This window comes from Nycticebus coucang, chromosome 15, assembly GCF_027406575.1.
Source record: "Nycticebus coucang isolate mNycCou1 chromosome 15, mNycCou1.pri, whole genome shotgun sequence".
NCBI classification, from domain to species: Eukaryota; Metazoa; Chordata; class Mammalia; order Primates; family Lorisidae; genus Nycticebus; species Nycticebus coucang.
Window position 1 is genome coordinate 31,157,821 of NC_069794.1, and position 23,304 is coordinate 31,181,124.

Here is a 23,304-nt window from a genome sequence, read left to right on the forward strand (position 1 = left end):
TCTGAGCATTATATCATAAAGTAAAAGTTCCAAATTATTTTCCCTGGTGGAAATGTCTGCAGTAAAACGATGTTGCCTGACAGTTTTATAACTCCAGGACAAACTAAATGAAAAATGATCAAGTAAGGAGATATATCTATCTTTATCAGTTTAAAAATGGTGGAAATATTAACAATTATGTTAGTTATTGTTGTTTGAATTGGTGATGAAGAATAGAGATGTGTGAATTGATGACTGAATACAGAGTGGCGATTCTAGCTATTTTTTCCTCTGTTACCAGGTTTGCCTTCAACTAGGTATAATCTTAGTAAAGCAATGTTGCCCTTCAGTGAACTAAAAATGTACAAGCTCCCCCAGGATCAAGCTATTCTGTCATTTATTTTGAACTTAACACTTCATCCTGACATTATTTTTGACTTGGAAAAACTTCACATCGATAGTTTATCTCTTCCTTTTCTTTGAGACATAAGAAACTAGGTTGATGGATGGAGAAACTCCGTTGTGGTTTTTCAAAGAGGTATGTGGGGGGGGCACTACAGTGTTAGATTTGAGGAATTTATTGATTTCAAATGTAGTTTTGTGGAACACTTAGAAGGCAGAGCATCCCCAGCCCCTGTGAGTCCTACTGTATAATAGCCATCCCCTCTTCTTTCTTGCTGACAGAATTCCAGTGTTATTTCTGCAGCAGTATTGATAATTCCAAGCTTTTGTCCTGCTCAGATCACTGCTCCTTGAGTGTGAAATGGAACTTGGAGCTAAAGTAACCTCTTTTTTTCTGCAAGCCCATAGTGACACAGACATTGGCCCATCTGCCTGATTTCATTGAGCTCTTCAGCCAATTTGGGAACCACTCTCTTATAGACTCCTTGTTATGTGAGGTATTCAAATGCTTTTCTTATTTTAGCTCCTATCAGTTGGGTGTTCTGACATTTGCAGCCATATTCATTCCATATAGTATGTGAAAAATCCTAATCTCTTCATTGAAGAAGTTTAGGTGCAATCTTTTGGCTTCATTTGTATCATTATTCTTTTTATTTAAACTTACCTTCTTATTTGTTTGTGACTTGGTCTCAGCCCTAGAAAAATGTTAACTCTTCTCACTTCTTTATTCATCTGGTAATGGGTAGAGTGAAAGGTGGCCATCTTTGTACCATAGTGTTTTTATCAGATGGCATAATCACATTAAGAATTCCTAGAGTGCATTAAAGACATTGAATGAAATAATTTGGCTAAGAATAAATTGATTTTTTTTCAAATCTCAGTTGAAGATGGATTTATTCCTTAAATTCCTTTACTAATCATTTATTTTTTACACTGGGGGTCTGTTTACTGATTCTTTATGTATTTTTTCTCTACCATTTTTGAACATTTTAAGTATGAAGAATTGTTAAAACATACCCAAAGCACTTCATAGCCACAGTGTCCAATCAGGTGGTAGTGTGAGGGAAGTGCAGTCAGTATCTGTTCACCTTTGAAGCAGTGTAAACCTACTAATTTAAATACATTCGGAACAAATCCCTCCCTCTAAGAACAATGAATGTGGAGATGAACAGTTGTATTTGTTTGACAGGTGTCTCTTTCAATTGCCTCAAGCTGTCAATCAACAGGTCAGGCTTGCTGAAGAAGACTGGATCTGAAAGTAATGGGAGCTAGAATGATCTTTGTATAACCACACCATGCTGGCATGTCCCCTGTCCCTAGATGATTGTTAATATTAGAAAATCCATGGCTTAAATGTCTTGGATTATTTGTTCCCATGCCACATGTTCCAAGAAAATTCTCTCTAGGCTCTAGGTGACTGATACTATGTAGGGATTCAGTCTTTCTTTCTCTGGGCAAGTTATCATCATTACACTCACCTATTTCTGCATCAATCAAAAAGTATTCCTTAAGCCACAGCCTACAGCAGCTATCTTGAAAACCCTCATCACATCTTCTTCCTCTTGCACAGCAGAAGCAGTTCAAAATTTGAACACAGTGTTTACTTCACAGAAGTTCCACCCTGTACTATTCCACAATCAGGTTTGAAAACTGTGTAGTTGTGGGAGGGTGCTTATATTTGAGGATTTGTAAAGTTTGATCACTAGAGCTTCCTTTTTAAGTTGTGATTGGCTAGACTACCAATGTCAGGCATGAAATGGCTTTGTGGAAAATCTTTCCAGCAGGTACTATTTTTATCAAGGACTCATCAGAGCTCCAGTGCCAAGCATTTCAGCTCAGATCCTAAGTGGGAAATTATTCTTTTTATCAAACAATGCATTAAATCCCTTCCTGTTGCTGTTAAGTATCCCTTTTGAGGATGAATGGGAGATTGGCATTGGATCCCACCATGTGTGCTTCATATTCTGTGTATAGACATTGTAAAAGAAGTGTAATTATCATCAAAGGGTGTGGGTTCCCTTTGCAGTAAGATGAATGTAATTGTCACTATGTAGTGTGTGTTTCCTCATCTTATCTTCACACAGTACAAAGTGAAAAGACTATCGTTTTAGAATTCCCTGTGTTATGAATGATTCTGATCAGCTGACTGCTGCTTTTGTGGGGAATAAAATATCTCTTTTAAGTGGTATTCTCTCAGCATAGGCTACATTTCTAGCTGTGACTATGTAATACAGACAACAACAGATTCCCTCCTCATTTTATTATCTGTTGATCGATGTACCATCTATTTTACTGTTAATTCAGTCAACACTCTTTGAACTTCTATTATGGGTCTGACATTTGGTTGTATGTCCAAAGGACTCCATGATCCAATGTGGGAGATGAAAATCCACAAATAATTACACTGCAGGATCATATGAGCTGATTAACATGTGAGCAGAGGCAGGAAAGAGTCTCAGAGGAAATGGCATTTAAACATCACTCCGTGTTAGTTTTTAAAGGAAACGAGGAGGAGGGAGGGCAGCGAAGAAGAGGAGATGGGCCTGGAGACACAAACAAGGAGTTGGAAGTAGCTAATTCTGGCTGAGACTCTGCTGCCTGAGGAGGATGCGTGCTGGGAAGGTGGCTTAAATCAGGCGCCTGGGAGTCTGACTTGCAGTTGACTTGTGATATTTGGACTTTGTCTTGCAAGTGGAGAGTTCCTGAAGGCATTTAAGCTAGAAAGAGACATATTTTGATATGTGTTTTAGAAAGATGTCTCTGGGGGCAGCATGGGGAATCAGAGCTGATTCCTTTTTATCGTCTCTTGGTACCTACAGTAGTATCATTCACAAGCAGACAAGTTAGGATGGCTTTATTATTACCCTGTTGGGATGAAGGCTTCAAGTAAGACTATGGAAAGTAGGCTGCCCTACCTGCCATTGAACCCAAACCTACCTGAAATATAAAGATTATAGTTTATTCATCTTTGCAACATTAGTAATACGTGATCCATGGCATGATGAAAAGAGCACAGCTTTTTTGAAGATCAAATTCAAATGCCACCTCTATAGCTTAATATATGTGTGGTCTTGGCTAAGTCATTTTGCCTTTTCATCTATAAAGTAGGGATAATAATGCTTCTTTTGCAGAGTAAGAACAATTATGTAAGATATAATATGCTCATGCCACCAATCCAGGAATGGATTAACAAGCTGTGGTATATGTATACCATGGAATATTTTTCAGTCCCTAAAAAAGATGGAGACTACATCTTTTGTACTAACACATTCTTCTTAGTAAAGTATCACAGGAATGGAGAAGCAAGAATCCAATGTACTCAATTTTGATATGAAGACAATTGATGACCTGGTGTGCCTTCCTTCCCCAAGAGGTGTGCCAAATACGGTGAACCCCACCCCAAGGTGGGTGGGGAAATGGGGGAGTGGAGAGAGGGAACGAAGCAGGAGGGTGGAGTTCATGGTAATTGGCACATGTCTTGGGGAAGGAAGGCATTTATAAGAGGAACTTTGCTTAACAAATGCAAGTAGTATAACCTGGATCTTTTTACCCTCAATGGATCCCTAAGAATAATAATAAAAAAAAAAGATATAATGTACTCATATGTAATTCTTAATATGGCCATAAATATAGTAAACTGCACAAATAAGAGAGAAAAAGTGTTAAGGAATCTAAAAGAAAGCCATTGCCCTTCGTATATACTTTGCTGTTCACTAGAGAGCTCTGTGTCCAGCTTAGTATACAGAAAATGCCTTTGCCATCCATGTCAACTGAAACCGCAGACCTTCAACTGCAACCAAATATTCAAATGCTTTCCAACAAAAAGCATAAAAAACACCACTAAAAGGTTAACATTAAAATTAACAGTTTCATTTTTTAAATTATTAAGTACATAGTCATTAGATTTTTTACAAAATAATGTACATTTTTAACTACTGTATTTTGCTGTGTGAAATGCACACATTTTTGCCTAAATTTTTGAGGGGGAAGAAAGGATGCATATTATACAAGGGTAGTTAGTCCATATTTATATTAATGTTTTAAATTCTTTCGTTTATTAAAATGAAAGAATAACTTTAGAAAGCAATAATGATATCTGTATGCAAAATTATACCAGGGAATATAGTAATCAGTTTTGCTGAAGTTATAATGACAGAAGCTTTGTAAACAGAGGGTAAGTCAAGTGACATGGAAGGCCAGGGTGGGATGCCTTCACCACCACTTCAGGCTGATGTGCCCGGAACAAGCTGTGCTGCCCACGAGCTTGCCTGGTCCTTGACCAGGCTGGTGGTGAACTGGTGTGTGATGGCCTTCACATTACAGGCCCTGTTCCAGCCACATGCCACGAGCAGCTCCATGCAGCCGGCACTGCTGTCTAGCATGTAGCCGTTCTCCAGGAGTGGGCTGGAGAAGGGAAACAAGAACCAAAAATTGTCAGGGAAGGTGAGATTGCGCAGGATGAACTTGGCACTGGTCTCCTTCATGTCCTGCCACAGAACCAAGTCCTTGGTGCAGCTTCACATTCCAGTGGAAAAGGCTCTTGTCCACCAGCACCACGGAGATGATGCAGTCCCTGAGGTGAGCAATGCCCTGCAGCACCTTCATGAAAGGCTAGATGCGCACCCATGGGCAGTGCTGCTGGCACACCTTGGGCACCAAACTGCCACCTGCTGCTGCCACTGCAGGGCCCGACCCTACCCTGATGTCCCCCGCCTGCTCCCTGGAGCCCCTGGTGCCCCTGGCACCTACCCACACCCCTACACATCCCACTGCTTGTCAAGGGGCTGGGCGGTACTGCTGCTCTTGCCTTTGCAGAGCCTGGGGCTCGTGTTGCCCGTGCCCTTGGGGTGCTGCCGTTGCTGCTTCTTGTGGCTGCTGTTCTTGACGCTGCCCTTGCCATTCCTTAATAATACAAAAAAACAAGGACCTAAATACAAACAAATATTTGCATTAAAAAATTAAAACAAAAGATTTTTTTTTCCTGAAAGTTTGGGCCAAAAACGTAGGTGTGTATTATACACAGGAACATATTATCCAAGACAAACTAGAGTATATCTAACTGGAGTTTCTTGAATGCCTTATTTGATTACAGCTAAATTAATGTGGTCCCCCCATCCCACGTGGAAAGATTCTCTACCTCTGCACTAGATTCTCACAGTGGGTGTGTCTGAGAGTGGATTGTGAGTTGGAGGCATAAAGTGAGAACTGCTAAATCAGTTGTGATATACTTGGACCATTTTCAAGCTGTTCTGTATTTCTTCAGCACCTATATCCTGAGGGTACTACATCTGGACTTACCCATCTTTATAAAGTCCAACTGGAATAAGATGAAAAAGATAATTTTATTTCCACTTTATAGGTAGAACTAACAGGGCTACTGAGAGTCAGAAATTATCCTCAACTCCCTAGAGCCTTAGCTTCCAGAACTTAGGTCTTCTACATACAAGGAAGATGTATTACTTTGGGGGTATTAAAAATTTATAATGTAGCTCTCATTTTAAGAACAAATTCCCTTTGCCACTTTGGTTTTCTCCAGGAAAATGCTCCTTGGGCTTATTCGTGGGATGAAGTTCTCTTAACAAGCAGTTGCTTCATCAGAAATTTGCCTGTGCAGTCCCCAACTCTAATATTGAATAGTTAATCCCCGCTGACTCTTATAAATTGTGCTTTTAATGCATAAAACTATTTCTGGTGGTTTTATTTTAACATTGTGTTCATAAATGAAATAGTACTCAAACTGAGGTCTAATAGCAAAAGCATGTGGATTGGGAACTAATGCTTGTATTTTGAATAAATGTTCTTACTACTAACAATTGAGAGAATGAGTAGCTTATGTTAGCTTATCAATATTGGCAAATGTCATTTAAAGAAAAAATGACATATCGAATTCCTATTGTCTTAAGTTATGCCACTGCATCTTCTGTTTTTGTTAGCTTTTTTTTAGATGAGTTTAAAATTATCTTTAAGTTTTTCTTTAAGAAACACCCTAATTGCACCATTTCTTAAGATGAAAATAAGTAATTTTTAGGTTATTACTAAAACACGCACAAAATTCACATTTATTTTCTGGCAAGATTTTTATTTGCTTATTTATTTTCTACAAAGGATTTGAGGCAGCTAGGTCAAATTTAAAAACTAAATTTGAAGTTCTTTCCTTTTTTTTTTTTATTAAATCATAGCTGTGTACATTAATGCAATCATGAGGTACAATGTGCTGGTTTTATATACAATTTGAAATATTCTCATCAAACTGGTTAACATAGCCTTCATGGCATTTTCTTAGTTATTGTGTTAAGACATTTATATTCTACATTTAGTAAGTTTCACATGTACCCTTGTAAGATGCACCATAGGTGTGGTCCCACCAATTACCCTCCCTCCACCCATTCTCCCACCTCCTCTCCCCTCCCTTCCCCTTTCTCCATATATTTCATAGTAGGGCTGAGTACATTGGATATTTTTTCTTCCATTCTTGAGATACTTTGCTAAGAAGAATATGTTCCAGCTCCATCCATGTAAACATGAAAGAGGTAAAGTCTCCACCTTTCTTTAAGGCTACATAATATTCCATGGTGTACATATACCACAATTTATTAATCCATTTGTGGGTCAAAGAGCATTTGGGCTTCTTCCATGACTTTCTTTCCTCTCTCTTTCCCTCTTCCTTTCTTTCTTTTCTTTTTCTTTCTTTCTTCTTCTTCTTCTTTTTTTTTTTATGTGGGAGTGGCTGGATTATTCATGTAAGAATTAAGACCAGATGCATTTGGAGTTGTTTATATGTTGGCAGAAGAGAAGAGAGGGAAAATTTTTCATTTGTGTAACGTAGTCCTTGCTTTTTGAACCAATGCTAAGCATAATTGAGGACACACTCGCGAGCAGTAGATCATGTATTTTTGGTAAAACATTTGTCTGTAGGGAGCACTTCATCTTCCCTTTTTTATTTAGGTCAAGTAACAGTATGGTAAGATCCTTTCTCTGGGAGTTAGGTGATACATCTGAAGACTTGAGGTGAGGATTTTCTTATTTTCTTCTGGTATGTTTTCCTCTTCTGTATGATGAAAGTATTGGACTCAATAGTCAATGACATTTTCACTTTTAAATATAGACTAATGGTCAAAAAGCTTACGAAAAAAAGCTTAATGTCTCTAATCACAGGGAAATGTAAATCTAACCCGGTATCACCTAATTTCAGTGAGAATGGTTTTTATACAAAAAAAAATCCTGGTATCACCTAATTTCAGTGAGATGGTTTTTATAAAAAAAAAAATCCCCCACTCTCAAGAGGCAGGAAAAAATTGTCATTGAGCCAATGCAGTCAGAAAGCGTGCTTGAAGAATAAAGTTAATGAGATTGTCTTTTTCGTAAGCAGTGCCTTTGACGGAGCTGAACTAGTGATGGCAAATTCCAAATCTGATGCCAACTTCTTGTGTAAAGAGGCTAACTTCTGCCAAGACAGTTGCTGAGTGAAAAGCTGAGGCTACACATCACTTATTCCCAGCTTTCTGAAGCTACTGGCGGCCACAGCAGATCATCCAGTTTTGGCCGGGGCTGGGTTTGAACCCACCATCTCCAGCATATGGAGCTGGCGCCTTACTCCTTTGAGCCACAGGCACTGCTCAGATATTTCATTGTCTCTGAAAGTGTAAAGGAGCCACTGACCAGACAGAGTTGAATTTTGGCATAACCAGTGGTGTCTAGGCCAGCATCAGACAAGAAATTCTCCAGGGCAGAAAGTATCTGTATTTTACAGGTCTTCATCTTGAGAGAAATAGTACTAGATAACAGAATCGAATGAGCCCCATCAGCATCTGAACCTCATTTAGACAGCCTTTGGACTCAGAATGGAGGGACAGCACTGGCTCTTCTAGGTCTTGGTGCTGGGTTGCTTGCTGACTGCAGAACTTGGAACTTCTCAGCCTTCTTAATCAAAACTAACAAAGACCAGATCAAAATGGGACAAGATCAACGTTACAGTGTTCTGAGAGGTTCATATACCACCTGACTTCGTGCTCAGAGAAAACTCAGAATATGGTTGTTTCCTCCCCCAAGTGTCCTAGAAGCTGTTCTCTTCTACCTAAACACAAAACAAAACCCCAGCAAAGGGAAATGGAAGCACACATTTCTCCTACGCATCACAACATCTCAGGTAACACCTCCCTCACTGCGGCCAAATAAGGATTGAATAAGGTCATGACTCTAAAGACCCCAGGACCAGTTCTGAAACGTGGAAAGGGACCCCATGGATTGGAGCAAGATGGCGGCCGAGTAACAGATTCCTTGCATCTGGGCACCGTGAGTCTGGGGAGATAGGACTCCAGGCATCTCTGGCTGGTGGGATCTGCCTATCATCACCCCTGTGAGGATACAGGGAGTCAGCGAGAGACTTCTGGACCCCAAGAGGAGGACTAAAACAGTGGAAAAATGGCAAGTGGTCACGTGTGTTCAATCAGTCTAAACCCACCCGCAACTGTAAGTTCAGTAGCAGCAAGACTGCAAACCAGAAAGGCCTTACCTGTGAACTGTTTTGGTGTCTTTGGACTTGGCACTCAGTTGAACTGCCTTGGGGAGCACCTGAGCAGGAGTGCGGAGAACTTTGGCCATTGTCTAGGGCCCCAGTCTGAGTCGCTGAATCAGACAGAGCTAATAGTGTTTGGCTGTGGGCCACAGGGAGCCATTGTGAGTGACCTGCCCTGGCAAGCTCTGCCCTCAGGGTTGCAGAGCTAGAAACCGGGTGGGAGCTGGTAACCTAGCAACTGAGTAGCCTAAGGGTGGGGTCTGAGCCACCTTGCAGCCCTAACCCTCAGGGGCAGAGTGAGACCGGCTTTGGCACACTGGGTAAGTGGATAGCCACTTCAGCAGTGATTCCAGCGACAAGCACTTTCCTAGGAAAGCTTCTGCTCAGCAAGTTTACAAGTTGAAAGTGCCTTTTAAGTGGGGTGAAGAGAGATTTAGGGTGTCTACCTGCTGGGGTTTGAGAAATCAGCAGCCTCCAGTCGTATCAGAACTGTGATTAACATCTCATACCCCAGAAGACCACGTGTTGCCCAGACAATATTCAACAACATATACGTACTGCTTTGTTTTTGGTTGTGTGTTTTTCTTTCTTTCTTTTTTTTTTCTTTTTGTTTTGGTTGTTTTTTTGTTTATTTTGATGTTGTTGATGTTGTTTTGTTTTTTAATTTTAACCTTTTCCATACAGATCTTTTTTCTTTATCAATTTTTCTAGTTTAATTATAATCTCCCATTGCTGCCTTTTTCAATAACTAGAACTTCATTTTTGCTAGTGTTTCTATGGCTATTATTTGGTTTTTCACCCAATTTTATCCCATAAAGTTTTCTGTTTTCTTGTTTTGGTTTGATTTATAGCATTTTGTCTTTCCTCTCTACTTGGTGGAGGTGGGGTACTGTGTCTGATCAGGTTAGCAAAGAGCTGCTGACCTCAAGGGAACCACCCAACTAGGCAACCCCAGAAGGTGGGTTATTTTTTAAGGTTGTGTCAAAGTACCCTACTGTACACCTATATTGCTATGTCTCCCTCTTCGTGTGCCTCTCTTGTTTTTGTCAATATTCCTTTTACCCATCCCCTCTCCTCGCTCAATTTTTTTTTTCTTTTCACTCAGTCCTCCTTTCTTTCATCCCTTTCTTGCTCTTCAACCTTCTCACCCTTCTGGTCCTGTACCAAAAGGACTCACCGAACCCTTAGTCCATAGGAACGAGAATTTAATGAGGAAGAGGAAGTGAAAGGAAAATTAGGGCAAGGAAACAGATAAAAGAAATCACTCATGAGGAATAATCAGCAGAAAACTCCAGGCAACATGAAGAACCAGCCCAGAACAACCCCGCCAAGGGACCATGAGGTAGCTACTGCAGAGGATTCCACCTATAAAGAAATGTTACGAATGACAGAAAGGGAATTTAGAATATACATGATGAAAACAATGAAAGAAATGATGGAAACAATGAAGGAAACTGCTAATAAAGTGGAAAATAACCAAAAAGAAATCCAAAAACAGAATCAAATAAGAGATGAGCGATATGAAGAATATAAAAAGGATATAGCAGAGCTGAAGGAACTGAAACAGTCAATTAGGGAACTTAAAGATGCAATGGAAAGTATCAGCAACAGGTTAGACCATGCAGAAGAAAGAATTTCAGAGGTAGAAGACAAAGTTCTTGAGATAACTCAGATAGTAAAAGAGGCAGAAAAGAAGCGAGAGAAAGCAGAACATTCACTGTCAGAATTATGGGACTTTTTGAAGCATTCCAACATACGAGTTATAGGAATCCCAGAAGGGGAAGAAGAATGCTCCAGAGGAATGGAAGCCATACTAGAGAATATTATAAAAAAAAAATTCCCAAATATCACCAAAGATTCTGACACACTGCTTTCAGAGGGATATTGGATCCCAGGTCACCTCAACTCTAACCGAGCTTCTCCAAGACACATCGTGATGAACCTGTCCAAAGTCAAGACAAAAGAAAAGATTCTGCAAGCTGCCAGGAGTAAGCGCCAGTTGACCTACAGGGGCAAATCCATCAGAGTGACCACAGACTTCTCTAATGAAACTTTCCAAGCAAGAAGACAATTGTCATCTACCTTTAATCTACTTAAACAGAACAATTTCCAGCCCAGAATTCTGTACCCTGCTAAGCTAAGCTTAAAAATTGATGGAGAAATCAAATCATTTACGGATATACAAACATTGAGGAAATTTGCCACAACAAGAGCAGCTCTACAGCAAATACTTCTATCTGTTCTGCACACTGACTACCACAATGGATCAGCATCAAAGTAAGAACTCAGAAATTTAAGGACAGAACCTAACCTCCACACTGATGCAAAAGATAAAACTAAACAATGGACTCTCACAAAATAAGATGAATAGAATACTACCACAATTATCAATTATCTCAATAAATGTTAATGGCTTGAATTCTCCACTGAAGAGACATAGATTGGCTGACTGGATTAAAAAACACAAGCCATCCATTTGCTGTCTGCAAGAAACACATCTGGCTTCAAAAGACAAATTAGAGCTCCGAGTCAAGGGTTGGAAGACAATTTTTCAGGCAAATGGCATTCAGAAGAACAGAGGAGTTGCAATCTTATTTTCAGATACTTGTGGATTTAAAGCAACTAAAGTCAAAAAAGACAAAGATGGTCACTTTATATTGGTCAAGGGAAAAATACAGCAAGAAGATGTTTCAATTCTAAATATTTATGCACCCAATTTAAATGCTCCCAGATTCTTGAAATGGACCCAGACCTTAGTCAGTCTGAGCAATATGATATCTGATAATACAATACTGACAGGGACTTTAACACTCCTCTTACAGACCTGGACAGATCCTATAAACAGAAATTAAACAAAGATATAAGAAATTTAAATGAGACCCTAGAACAACTGTGCTTGATAGACGCATATAGAACACTCCATCCCAAAGATAAAGAACATACATTCTTCTCATCACCCCATGGAGCATTCTCCAAAATTGATCATATCCTTGGACACAAAACAAATATCAACAGAATCAAAAGAATTGAAATTTTACCTTGTATCTTCTCAGACCATAAGGCACTAAACGTGGAACTCACTCTAACAGAAATGCTCGACCCCACCGAAAGGCATGGAAAGTAAACAATCTTCTGTTGAATAACAGATGGGTGCAGGAAGAAATAAAACAGGAAATCATTAACTTCCTTGAGCATAACAACAATGAAGACACAAGCTACCAAAACCTGTGGGATACTGCAAAATCAGTTTTGAGAGGAAAATTTATCACTTTAGATGCCTACATTCGAAAAACAGAAAGAGAGTGCATCGACAATCTCACAAGCCATCTTATGGAATTTGAAAAAGAAGAACAATCTAAGCCTAAACTAAGTAGAAGAAAAGAAATCTCCAAAATCAAATTAGAGATCAATGGAATTGAAAACAAAAGAATCATTCAGAAAATTAATGAAACAAGGAGTTGTTTTTTTGAAAAAATAAATAAAATAGTTAAACCATTGGCCAGACTAATGAGAAATAGTAAAGGAAAATCTCTAGTAACCTCAATCAGAAATGATAAAGGGGAAATAACAACTGATCCCACAGAGATACAAGAGATCATCTCTGAATACTACCAGAAACTCTATGCCCAGAAATTTGACAATGTGAAGGAAATTGATCAATATTTGGAATCACATCCTCTCCCTAGACTCAGCCAGGAAGAAATAGAGCTCCTGAACAGACCAATTTCAAGCACTGAGATCAAAGAAACAATAAAAAATCTTCTAACCAGAAAATGCCCTGGTCCAGATGGCTTCACACCAGAATTCTATCAAACCTTCAAGGAAGAGCTTATTCCTGTACTGCAGAAATTATTCCAAAAAATTGAGGAAGAAGGAATCTTCCCCAACACATTCTATGAAGCAAACATCACCCTGATACCAAAACCAGGAAAAGACCCAAACGAAAAGGAGAATTTCAGACCAATCTCACTCATGAATATAGATGCAAAAATTCTCAACAAAATCCTAGCCAATAGATTACAGCTTATCATCAAAAAAGTCATTCATCATGATCAAGTAGGCTTCATCCCAGGGATGCAAGGCTGGTTTAACATACGCAAGTCCATAAACGTTATCCACCATATTAACTGAGGCAAAAATAAAGATCACATGATCCTCTCAATAGATGCAGAAAAAACATTTGATAAAATCCAGCATCCTTTTCTAATTAGAACACTGAAGAGTATAGGCATAGGTGGCACATTTCTAAAACTGATTGAAGCTATCTATGACAAACCCACAGCCAATATTTTACTGAATGGAGTAAAACTGAAAGCTTTTCCCCTTAGAACTGGAACCAGACAAGGTTGTCCTCTGTCACCTTTACTATTCAACATAGTGCTGGAAGTTCTAGCCAATACAATTAGGCAAGACAAGGAAATAAAGGGAATCCAAATGGGAGCAGAGGAGGTCAAACTCTCCCTCTTTGCTGACGACATGATCTTATACTTAGAGAACCCCAAAGACTCAACCACAAGACTCCTAGAAGTCATCAAGAAATACAGTAATGTTTCAGGATATAAAATCAATGTCCACAAGTCAGTAGCCTTTGTATACACCAATAACAGTCAAGATGAGAAGCTAATTAAGGACACAACTCTCTTCACCATATTTTGAAAGAAAATGAAATACCTGGGAATATACCTAACGAAGGAGGTGAAGGACCTCTATAAAGAAAACTATGAAATCCTCAGAAAGGAAATAGCAGAGGATATTAACAAATGGAAGAACATACCATGCTCATGGACGGGAAGAATCAACATTGTTAAAATGTCTATACTTCCCAAAGCAATCTACCTATTCAATGCCATTCCTATCAAAATACCAACATCGTACTTTCAAGATTTGGAAGAAATGATTCTGCATTTTGTATGGAACCGGAAAAAAACCCGTATAGTTAAGGCAGTTCTTAGTAATAAAAATAAAGCTGGGGGCATCAGCATACCAGATTTTAGTCTGTACTACAAAGCCATAGTGGTCAAGACAGCATGGTACTGGCACAAAAACAGAAACATAGACACTTGGAATCGAATTGAAAACCAAGAAATGAAACTAACATCTTACAACCACCTAATCTTTGATAAACCAAACAAGAACATACCTTTGGGGAAAGACTCCCTATTCAATAAATGGTGTTGGGAGAACTGGATGTCTACATGTAAAAGACTGAAACTGGACCCACACCTTTCCCCACTCACAAAAATTGATTCAAGATGGACAAAGAACTTAAATTTAAGGCATGAAACAATAAAAATCCTCCAAGAAAGCATAGGAAAAACACTGGAAGATATTGGCCTGGGGGAAGACTTCATGAAGAAGACTGCCATGGCAATTGCAACAACAACAAAAATAAACAAATGGGACTTCATTAAACTGAAAAGCTTCTGTACAGCTAAGGAGACAATAACCAAAGCAAAGAGACAACCTACACAATGGGAAAGGATATTTGCATATTTTCAATCAGACAAAAGCTTGATAACTAGGATCTATAGAGAACTCAAATTAATCCACATGAAAAAAGCCAACAATCCCATATATCAATGGGCAAGAGACATGAATAGAACTTTCTCTAAAGACGACAGACGAATGGCTAACAAACACATGAAAAAATGTTCATCATCTCTATATATTAGAGAAATGCAAATCAAAACAACCCTGAGATATCATCTAACCCCAGTGAGAATGGCCCACATCACAAAATCTCAAAACTGCCGATGCTGGCGTGGATGTGGAGAGAAGGGAACACTTTTACACTGCTGGTGGGACTGCAAACTAGTACAACCTTTCTGGAAAGAAGTATGGAGAAACCTCAAAGCACTCAAGCTAGTCCTCCCATTTGATCCTGCAATCCCACGACTGGGCATCTACCCAGAAGGAAAAAAATCCTTTTATGATAAGGACGCTTGTACTAGACTGTTTATTGCAGCTCCATTTACAATCACCAAAATGTGGAAACAGCCTAAATGCCCACCAACCCAGGAATGGATTAACAAGCTGTGGTATATGTATACCACGGAATACTATTCAGCTATTAAAAACAATGGAGACTTTACATCCTTCGTATTAACCTGGATGGAAGTGGAAGACATTATTCTTAGTAAAGCATCACAAGAATGGAGAAGCATGAATCCTATGTACTCAATTTTGATATGAGTACAATTAATGACAATTAAGGTTATGGGGGGGGGAGTAAATGCAGAAAGAGGGATGGAGGGAGGGGGGTGGGGCCTTGGTGTGTGCCACCCTTTCTGGGGGCAAGACATGATTGCAAGAGGGACTTTACCTAACAGTTGCAATCAGTGTAATCTGGCTTATTGTACCCTCAGTGAATCCCCAACAATAAAAAATTAAAAAAAAAAAAAGAGAGAAAAAAAATCCCCAATCACAGATACTGGCATAGATAAAGCAAGAAAGGATTACACTATTGATGGGTGTCCATACCAGTATAACCTCTAAGGAAAGTTGTATGGACATACCTCAAGGAACTATAAGTAGACTTACCAAACAGGGAAAACAGTTATTTTATCAAAAAGAAACATGCGGGTGGCTCCTGTGGCTCAGTCGGTAAGGTGCCAGCCCCATATACCGAGGGTGGCGGGTTCAAACCCAGCCCTGGCCAAATTGCAACCAAAAAATAGCCGGGTGTTGTGGCAGCCACCTGTAGTCCCAGCTGCTCGGGAGCCTGAGGCAAGAGAATCGCTTAAGCCCAGGAGTTGGAGGTTGCTGTGAGCTGCGTGATGCCACGGCACTCTACCGAGGGCCATAAAGTGAGACTCTGTCTCTACAAAAAAAAAAAAAGGGACACATGCACCTGAATGTTTATTGCAGCATAATTCCCAATCACAAAGAAATGGAATCAACCCGAGTGCCAATCGATACATAAGTGGATTAATAAAATGTGGTCTCTGTATATCATGGAACACTACTAAGCCACAAAAAGGATGGTGAACTATACCTTTCCTAACAACCCAGATGGAAGTGGAGACCATTCTTCTAAGTGAAGCTTCATGAGAATGGAAAAACACCACATGTACTCACTATTAAATCAGAAGTAATCGTTTGGTGTACACCTTTAGTAGTAAAACTCAACAGAAAGCAAACAGGAAGGGGCAGGAGGGGAGGGATAAATTCACACCTGATAGGCACAGTGTATATTATCTGCTGAGGGGCCCACTTATGACTTTGACTCAAACTGTCCAAAAGAAATTCATGTAAACAAAATATTTGTACCCCTGTAATACTATGCAATTAAGAAAATCTGTGAAGCTGTAGCTTCCAGGATTAAAGCAATAGTTTAACGCCCATTCAGAGGAAATATCCTAGACATTACTAGGGAAAGTAAGTTTTGGAGACTATTCTGAGAAATTTGTACAGACAAAGCCGTTTGATCCATGCCATTGTAAAGAGTACTAAAATTTATATGAGAAAGAAAGGAAAACTATTAGCTAGGAAAAGCCTCTAGTTTGGTTTAGGCATGTTTCATAGCGTTCGACGAGAGATATGAATTTTAAACTAAATATTAATGTTTAGAATCTAGGCTTATATCTGGTGAAGAGCACTTCACAATTATCAACTCACTTTCATATTAGAGAAATGGCAAGCTTTTTTCTTTGACTGTTTGCTGTTTTCAAAGATACAGCTAGTGGAATTTTGAAATGGGTCAACCTGCTTTTAACCTGGCTACTGTTATTCAATTTTATCAATTCTTCATTTTCTATTAGGAGAAAATCTGTTTCCTGACTTCAATATATAAAAGGTAGAAAGATCACTAAACAGCCTGAAGCAGATAAATATTGACCTAATCAAACGCAGACTGCCAATAATTAGAATAACTTGTATTTTTGCTGTGAGACCAGGAGAATGTTGAAGCATAACCTAACTTACTTTTTCTCTTTTTATTTCACTTATCTCTTTTTTTGTTTGTTTTTTTAGTAAACATCTGTTTTCTATTAGATTGTTTTATCCTGTTCACCTTCATAAATGACAATTAAGTCCATCTAGCCTGTCAATAGCACGTCATTTATTTGTTGCTACAGCTGAGCCTGACCTTCATTGATTTTATTGGAGTAATTTGCTAGAAATGATTTTTTAATGTTAGATTTAATGCCCAGGCACTTCATTGTCAGATAATTGAAGTAAATTGTAATTTTTTTTCTAACCAAAATGCATGAAGTATGGGGGGAAAAGGATACATTATTTTCAAGCATTATTTCCTATTAGGACAGAAAAACATACGTTTTACATGATGTCATTCACTTTTCAAATTGGCAAACATGGATTGTTTTTGAGGGGTGCTCCTTTTCTCTCTTTTTAGCTTTTCTTTAAGGATACCTGAAGTAGAAATAGGAGTTACTAATGAATTAGCATTCCAAAATGACATTGCAAATTATATCAGATATATATGTAAATCTGTCAAGTAACTACAACATCAGCTCTTACAACATGGACCTTGTTATTTTGATTTAACTGCAGGTTTAATTATGAATATCCTGATGTTGTATAGATGTACTTAGCTTATCTTATTCCTCTAGTATCAGTGCTAACAAACATAACAAAATATATCCTATTGTGCTCTTGGCTCTCCACAAAGTTTGTCAAGATAATAATAAACTTTTCAATCCCTGAGTGAGGCTTTCTTGCATTTGCTTATTTATCCCATTGATGTTAGGGAGGGTCATATTATTGCTATATCTGTGCAGCAAAGGAAATAACTGAAACATAGATTTTACATTTTGAAAATTGATCATGAATACACGCTTCTTTCCTTGATGTGTTTGTTGTATTCCAAAGTTAGCAGGGCTGGGCCAGCAAAGTTTTGTCAGCAGAGCTTGTGCTCTTGTTTTTCTGGAAATGAATTTGGTTTCAAGTAAGGGAGACAGACTTTTGAACTCAAGTTTAACCATTAGCAAAGAAACATGCTTTTATTTGCACTCTATATAATAATGCATTGTTGAATAGGAAGGTCTCTAATACATTGGAACAAGTCAAAGGGTAGTGGACAGAATTTAAGCCTTCTTTTTTTTTTATTGTTGGGGATTCATTGAGGGTACAATAAGCCAGGTTACACTGATTGCAATTGTTAGGTAAAGTCCCTCTTGCAATCATGTCTTGCCCCCATAAAATGTGACACACACCAAGGCCCCACCCTAAGCCTTCTTTTTTAAATGAACATATCCATTTTTTTTTTTTTTTTTACTCTCTTGGGAGTGGAATCAAGGAAAGTCATCTCATAATCAAAAGCAAAGAGAATATTTAATCAAAATTCTCTGGAAATCTCTTCTAATGGTAGCAATTTCTCCATTTATTCACAATTGTTATGAAGTAAAATAAACTAGAATTTTAAAGGTTTTTTTTTTTTTTTTTTTTTTTTTGTAGAGACAGAGTCTCACTTTATGGCCCTCGGTAGAGTGCCGTGGCGTCACACAGCTCACAGCAACCTCCAGCTCTTGGGCTTAAAGGGTTTTTTTTTTTTTTACGTATTTTATATAGTTAAAGCATTTCTGTAAAGGATTGCCTTATTGTCAGTTTATAAACTAAAACTATGACAATAGGGATATTGGTGATGCAATAGGTCTCATTTGTGTTGTCAAAGACTTACCCACTGTCTATTTTAGTGAGTATTATAACATCAACTTTAATAAAAAAACAGATTATCACATCACCAGATTTTTAAAATTCAAACTTGCTGCATCTTGAAAAGCAGTTCTGCACAGGTTTGGGAATAATTGTTCCAAACATTATCTATTCCATAAAGTTCAGCAAAAGTAGAATCTGCTTTCAAATTAGGAGCTGATGCAAGAATCTCAGAGTAGAAAGTAAGAAGGCAACAGTGTCTCTCCTCAATAGGTTGGGCCCTGGGATTCAATTTTAATTTAAGCAGAAATTGTGGGAAAATAGCTGTAAGGAATTGAGGAAAAAAACTTCTTGCTTTTAAATTGTCATGTCTCCCTTCTGTCTCTGTTCCTGTCAGTATTATTGATATAAAGAATCCATCAACATATTTTTATGGGTGATTAAGAAAGGCTGACCTTTCCTTTTCAGGTACAAATAGGTAGTTCTTCAGAGGCTGTAACTGAATGACAAGATAATTCTATCCATTTAATATTGAAGTGATGTTGATAGTATCATTCTTCTAGTGTTGGAAACAGGACAGTGGAGAGGCCTTTTCTGCCTCAGCCTGTTCTGCCCTGGGTGATGGATTTTTCCTCTGACTAATCGCTGTCACATTAACCTGCAGTATTTCATCCTTCAGAGCTGTCAAGATAATGACGATAATCCAAGTGGCTCATTGTAGGTAAAGGAAATTATATGAGCAAAGTAATATCATAAAACAGTGTTTAAATATTTTAATTTCATTTGTCAGGGCTGCCCCAACACTTCATTACACATATAACCATCTCTCATCAGTGGAATTAGTGCATTATTCATTACTGTTAATTATTTTCACATAATGGCTGCCCTGATATATTTAACCTCCACATTATATCTCAGATAATGGGTCTGTAAAATTGAATTGTGTGAAGAGTGGAGTTCTAAAGCTCATTTGCAGAACATCAAAGAACAAAGAAGAGGAAAAGAATTCTAAATGGGACATTTTGCCCAGCTGGGGCCAAACATTTGTTTCTGTCTGATTTGCATACAGAAAATAGGTGGAGGAGAAGTGGTTTAATGCTGTATGGGCTGTCTGCTTCTATTACACAACCAATTAGGATTTGTTAATATCACACACATCAGAAACAGCTTGAGAATTATAGCATGGAACTCAGAATAATGCAGAAAGTACTGTACACAATATATACAAAATGGAATTTCCTTTGGGGTACAATTGTAATGGACAAAGATGGAGAGAGAGAAGAACGGATACTGTTGCATTTCAGATTATTTATTTTAATGAATAACTATAATAATAGACACTAAGTTTTGAAAAGAAAATAGCCATAAAAGACCATTCACTCATTCATTTCTACTGTGAATTTGCCACTTATATTTATATGAACACTTTCTCAGTTATTTAACATTTCAACATTCATGCATCGATTTAGAGTCACCAGTACCAATGCACGGAGGCCAAGTTTTTGCAATTTAATTCTTCATGATTGTTTATTACTACTCTTTCATTAGAACATTTGACAAGCTCAGTGATCTGGTTAGCCATGGCCAAACATGTCTGTATCCAAGTATATTTTATTCATACATTTTCAGTGTAGTTGAACCAAAAAGCTAACTGAAAATGATAGAATCTCAGCCAAAATCTACTGAGGGTGAGACTAAGACATGCATATGTTTTATTAATAAAAGCTCTGCAAGTAATTCTAAGGGACTTCCTGCATTCAGAACCTGTGCTCAGGTTAAGGGAGTGTGTGGCTCATGGAAGACTCATTCATATTCCCCCTTTACTATTTTTAATGCCTCCTTAGTTCTTGTGTTTTTTTAAAACACTAAAAATATTTTTAAAATAAATTTTATTGTGCATATTTGAGGTTTACAACATGATGTTATGGGATATATACAGACAGTAAAATGATTACTAAAGTAAATTAACATATCTATAGTGTCACATAGTTATAATACTTTTTTTTTGGTAACAAGAGCAGCTAAAATCTACTTATTTAACAAAAATCTCCAATCCAATGCAATAGTCCTTATGTTGGACATCACATCTCTATACTTGTTCATGCTAGATTGTACCCTTTGACCTACATCTCCTTCCCACTCAACCCTCCCGACCTCTGGGAACCAGTTTTATGTGTTTTTTACCTCTTTTTTTTTTTAACCTTTCCTTCTTCCCTCCCTCCTTTCTTCCTTGTTTCTCTCTCTTTTTAATGAGATCATGCAATTTTTGTCTTTGTCTCCCTAACTTATTTTGCTTTGCATGATGTCCTAAAGGTCCATTTATGTTGTGACAAATGTCAGGATCTTTTACTTTCTTTTAAGGCTGAGTATTATTCCATTGTATACTATGGCTATACATGTATTTACACATTTTCTTTATCCATTCATCTATTGAAAGACACTTAGATTGTTTTCATGCCTTGGCTATTTGAATAGTGCTGAAATGAACATAGAAGTCAAGATATTGTTATGAGGTGGTGATTTCATCTCCTTTGGGTATATATCCAGAAGAGGGATTATTGAATCTTCTGGCAATTCTATTTCTAATTTCTTTAGGAACTTCCATACTGATTTTCATAAAGGCAACCAATCTACACTCCTACCAACAGAGCTAGGGTTCCCTTTTCTCCACATCTTCACCAAATCTGTTATCTTTTGGCTTTTTGGTAGTAGTCATGCTAATGGGTATGAGATAACATCTCATAGTGGTTTTAATTTGTGTTTCTCTAATGATTGGTGATGTTGAGCACCATTCCACAGAAACTTGCAGATATTTTTAAAGTTTTTTTTCTAGAAATGGCTATTTCTTTTGCCCATTTTTTTATAGTGGGTTGTTATTCTGCTGTTGAGATGTAAGAGTTCTTTATAAATTTTGGATATTAACCACTTATCAGAATGTGGTTTGCAAATATTCCTTCCTAGTCTGTAGGTTGCCTTTTCATTTCCTTTGCTATGCAGACACTTTTTGGTATAGTTCCATTCATTTATTTTTGTTTTTATAGCCTGAGATTCTAATGTGATAGCCAAAAAAATCATTGTCCAGGAGGGTTTTTTGGTATAAATTTTTTGGATTCAACTCTAAAATTTAGGCCTTTTATCTATTTTGAATGGACTTTCGTGTATGGTATAAGATGAAGGTACAATTTTATTTAATTCTTTTTATATGTGGAAATCCAGTTTTTCCAGCCCCATTATTAAAGAGACTATCCTTTCCCCATTTCTCTTTTCAGTGTTCTGGTTTAAAATTAATTGACCATAAATGTTTGAACTTATTTCTGAGTTCACTGTTCTGTTCCATTGGTCTATGTCTCAGTTTTTATGCCAGCACCATACTATTTTGATTGCTATAGCTTTGTAGTGTAATTTTAAATTGGGAATTGTGATGCCTCAACTTAGTATTTCCTTTTTAGTATTGCTTTGGCAATTCTTAATATCTTGTGATTTTATATATATATATATGTGTGTTATTATCTCTACTTCTGTGAAAAATGCCATTAGAAATTTATTTTTGATGGTAAAGTATCATGACTTAAAATATGTTTTTATTAATAAATTTTTAATTGACTAATAAAAATTGTGTATATTTATGTAGTAAAATGTGATCTTTTGATCTATTTATACCTTGTAAGATTTAATCAAGCTAATTAACATATCTATCACCTCAACAACTTTTGCATGTGTATGGTGAGGATGTTAAAAATCTATTCTTTTAGCAATTTTGAAATTTACAATACATTATTACTAACTGTGGTCACCATTCAGTGCAATAGATCACAAAAATTTATTCCTCATTAAGCATAATGATTGGGTTTTCACATTCAGGTGTGAGATGTGCCCCCCTCCAACCTTGTTAGGATGGCAGCACCTTACCCATCTGATGAAGAAAAAAAAGGAAACATATTCCTCCAGTCTAACTGAAACTTTGTACCCTCTGATTAACATCTTCCCCTTCTTCTTCTGCTCTCTCCCTCTACCAACCTCTAGCAATCGCCTTCCTACTCTCTGTTTCTATGAGACTAGCTGCATGATTTGTATGTATTTTCCTTATTTTGTGGGCTGTCTCTTCATTATGTTAATTACATTCTTTGCTGTTTAATGCAATCTCATTTGTCTGCTTTTAGTTTTGTTTCATTTGTCTGCCTATTTCACTTAGCATGATGTCCTAAAGGACCTCTGAAGCCACTAATCTTGGACTTTTCTTTGTTGGAAGATTTTTAATTACTACTTCAGCCAATCTATCTACCTATCTATCTAAACTTTCTATTTCTTCCTGATTCAGTCTTGTAGGTTATATTTTCCCAGAAATGCATCTGTTTCTTCTAGGTTATCCAATTTGCTGGCATGATCCTTTTCCTGTCTGAGGTGTCTGTTGTACTGTCTCCATTTTCATTCCCGATTTTGTTTATTTAAGTTTTTTGTCTTTTTTTCTTTGTCTAGCTAGGGTTTGCCAAATTTGTTTATTTCTTCAAGAAACCAAATGTTGAACTTATAATTTTTTTAATTTTTTGTTGTTTATATAATTTACTTTGGTTCTGGGTGGCGCCTGTGGCTCAGTGAGTAGGGCGCTGGCCCCATATACCGAGAGTGGCGGATTCATACCCAGCCCCGGCTGAACTGCAACCAAAAAATAGCCGGGCGTTGTGGCCGGTGCCTATAGTCCCAGCTGCTCGGGAGGCTGAGACAGGAGAATCACTGAAGCCCAAGAGCTAGACATCATGGCACTCTACTGAAGGCGGTAAAGTGAGACTCTGTCTCTA

The 23,304-nt window shown here is 37.8% G+C and overlaps 1 non-coding gene across 1 annotated transcript; it reads left to right on the forward strand.

The window, feature by feature from the left end:
- The first annotated feature begins 22,326 nt into the window (after positions 1-22,326).
- Positions 22,327-22,427, forward strand: LOC128567132 (small nucleolar RNA U13). Its single transcript, XR_008374787.1, has one exon. It is a non-coding gene; the product is annotated as a small nucleolar RNA U13 (small nucleolar RNA).
- The last annotated feature ends 877 nt before the right edge of the window (positions 22,428-23,304 follow it).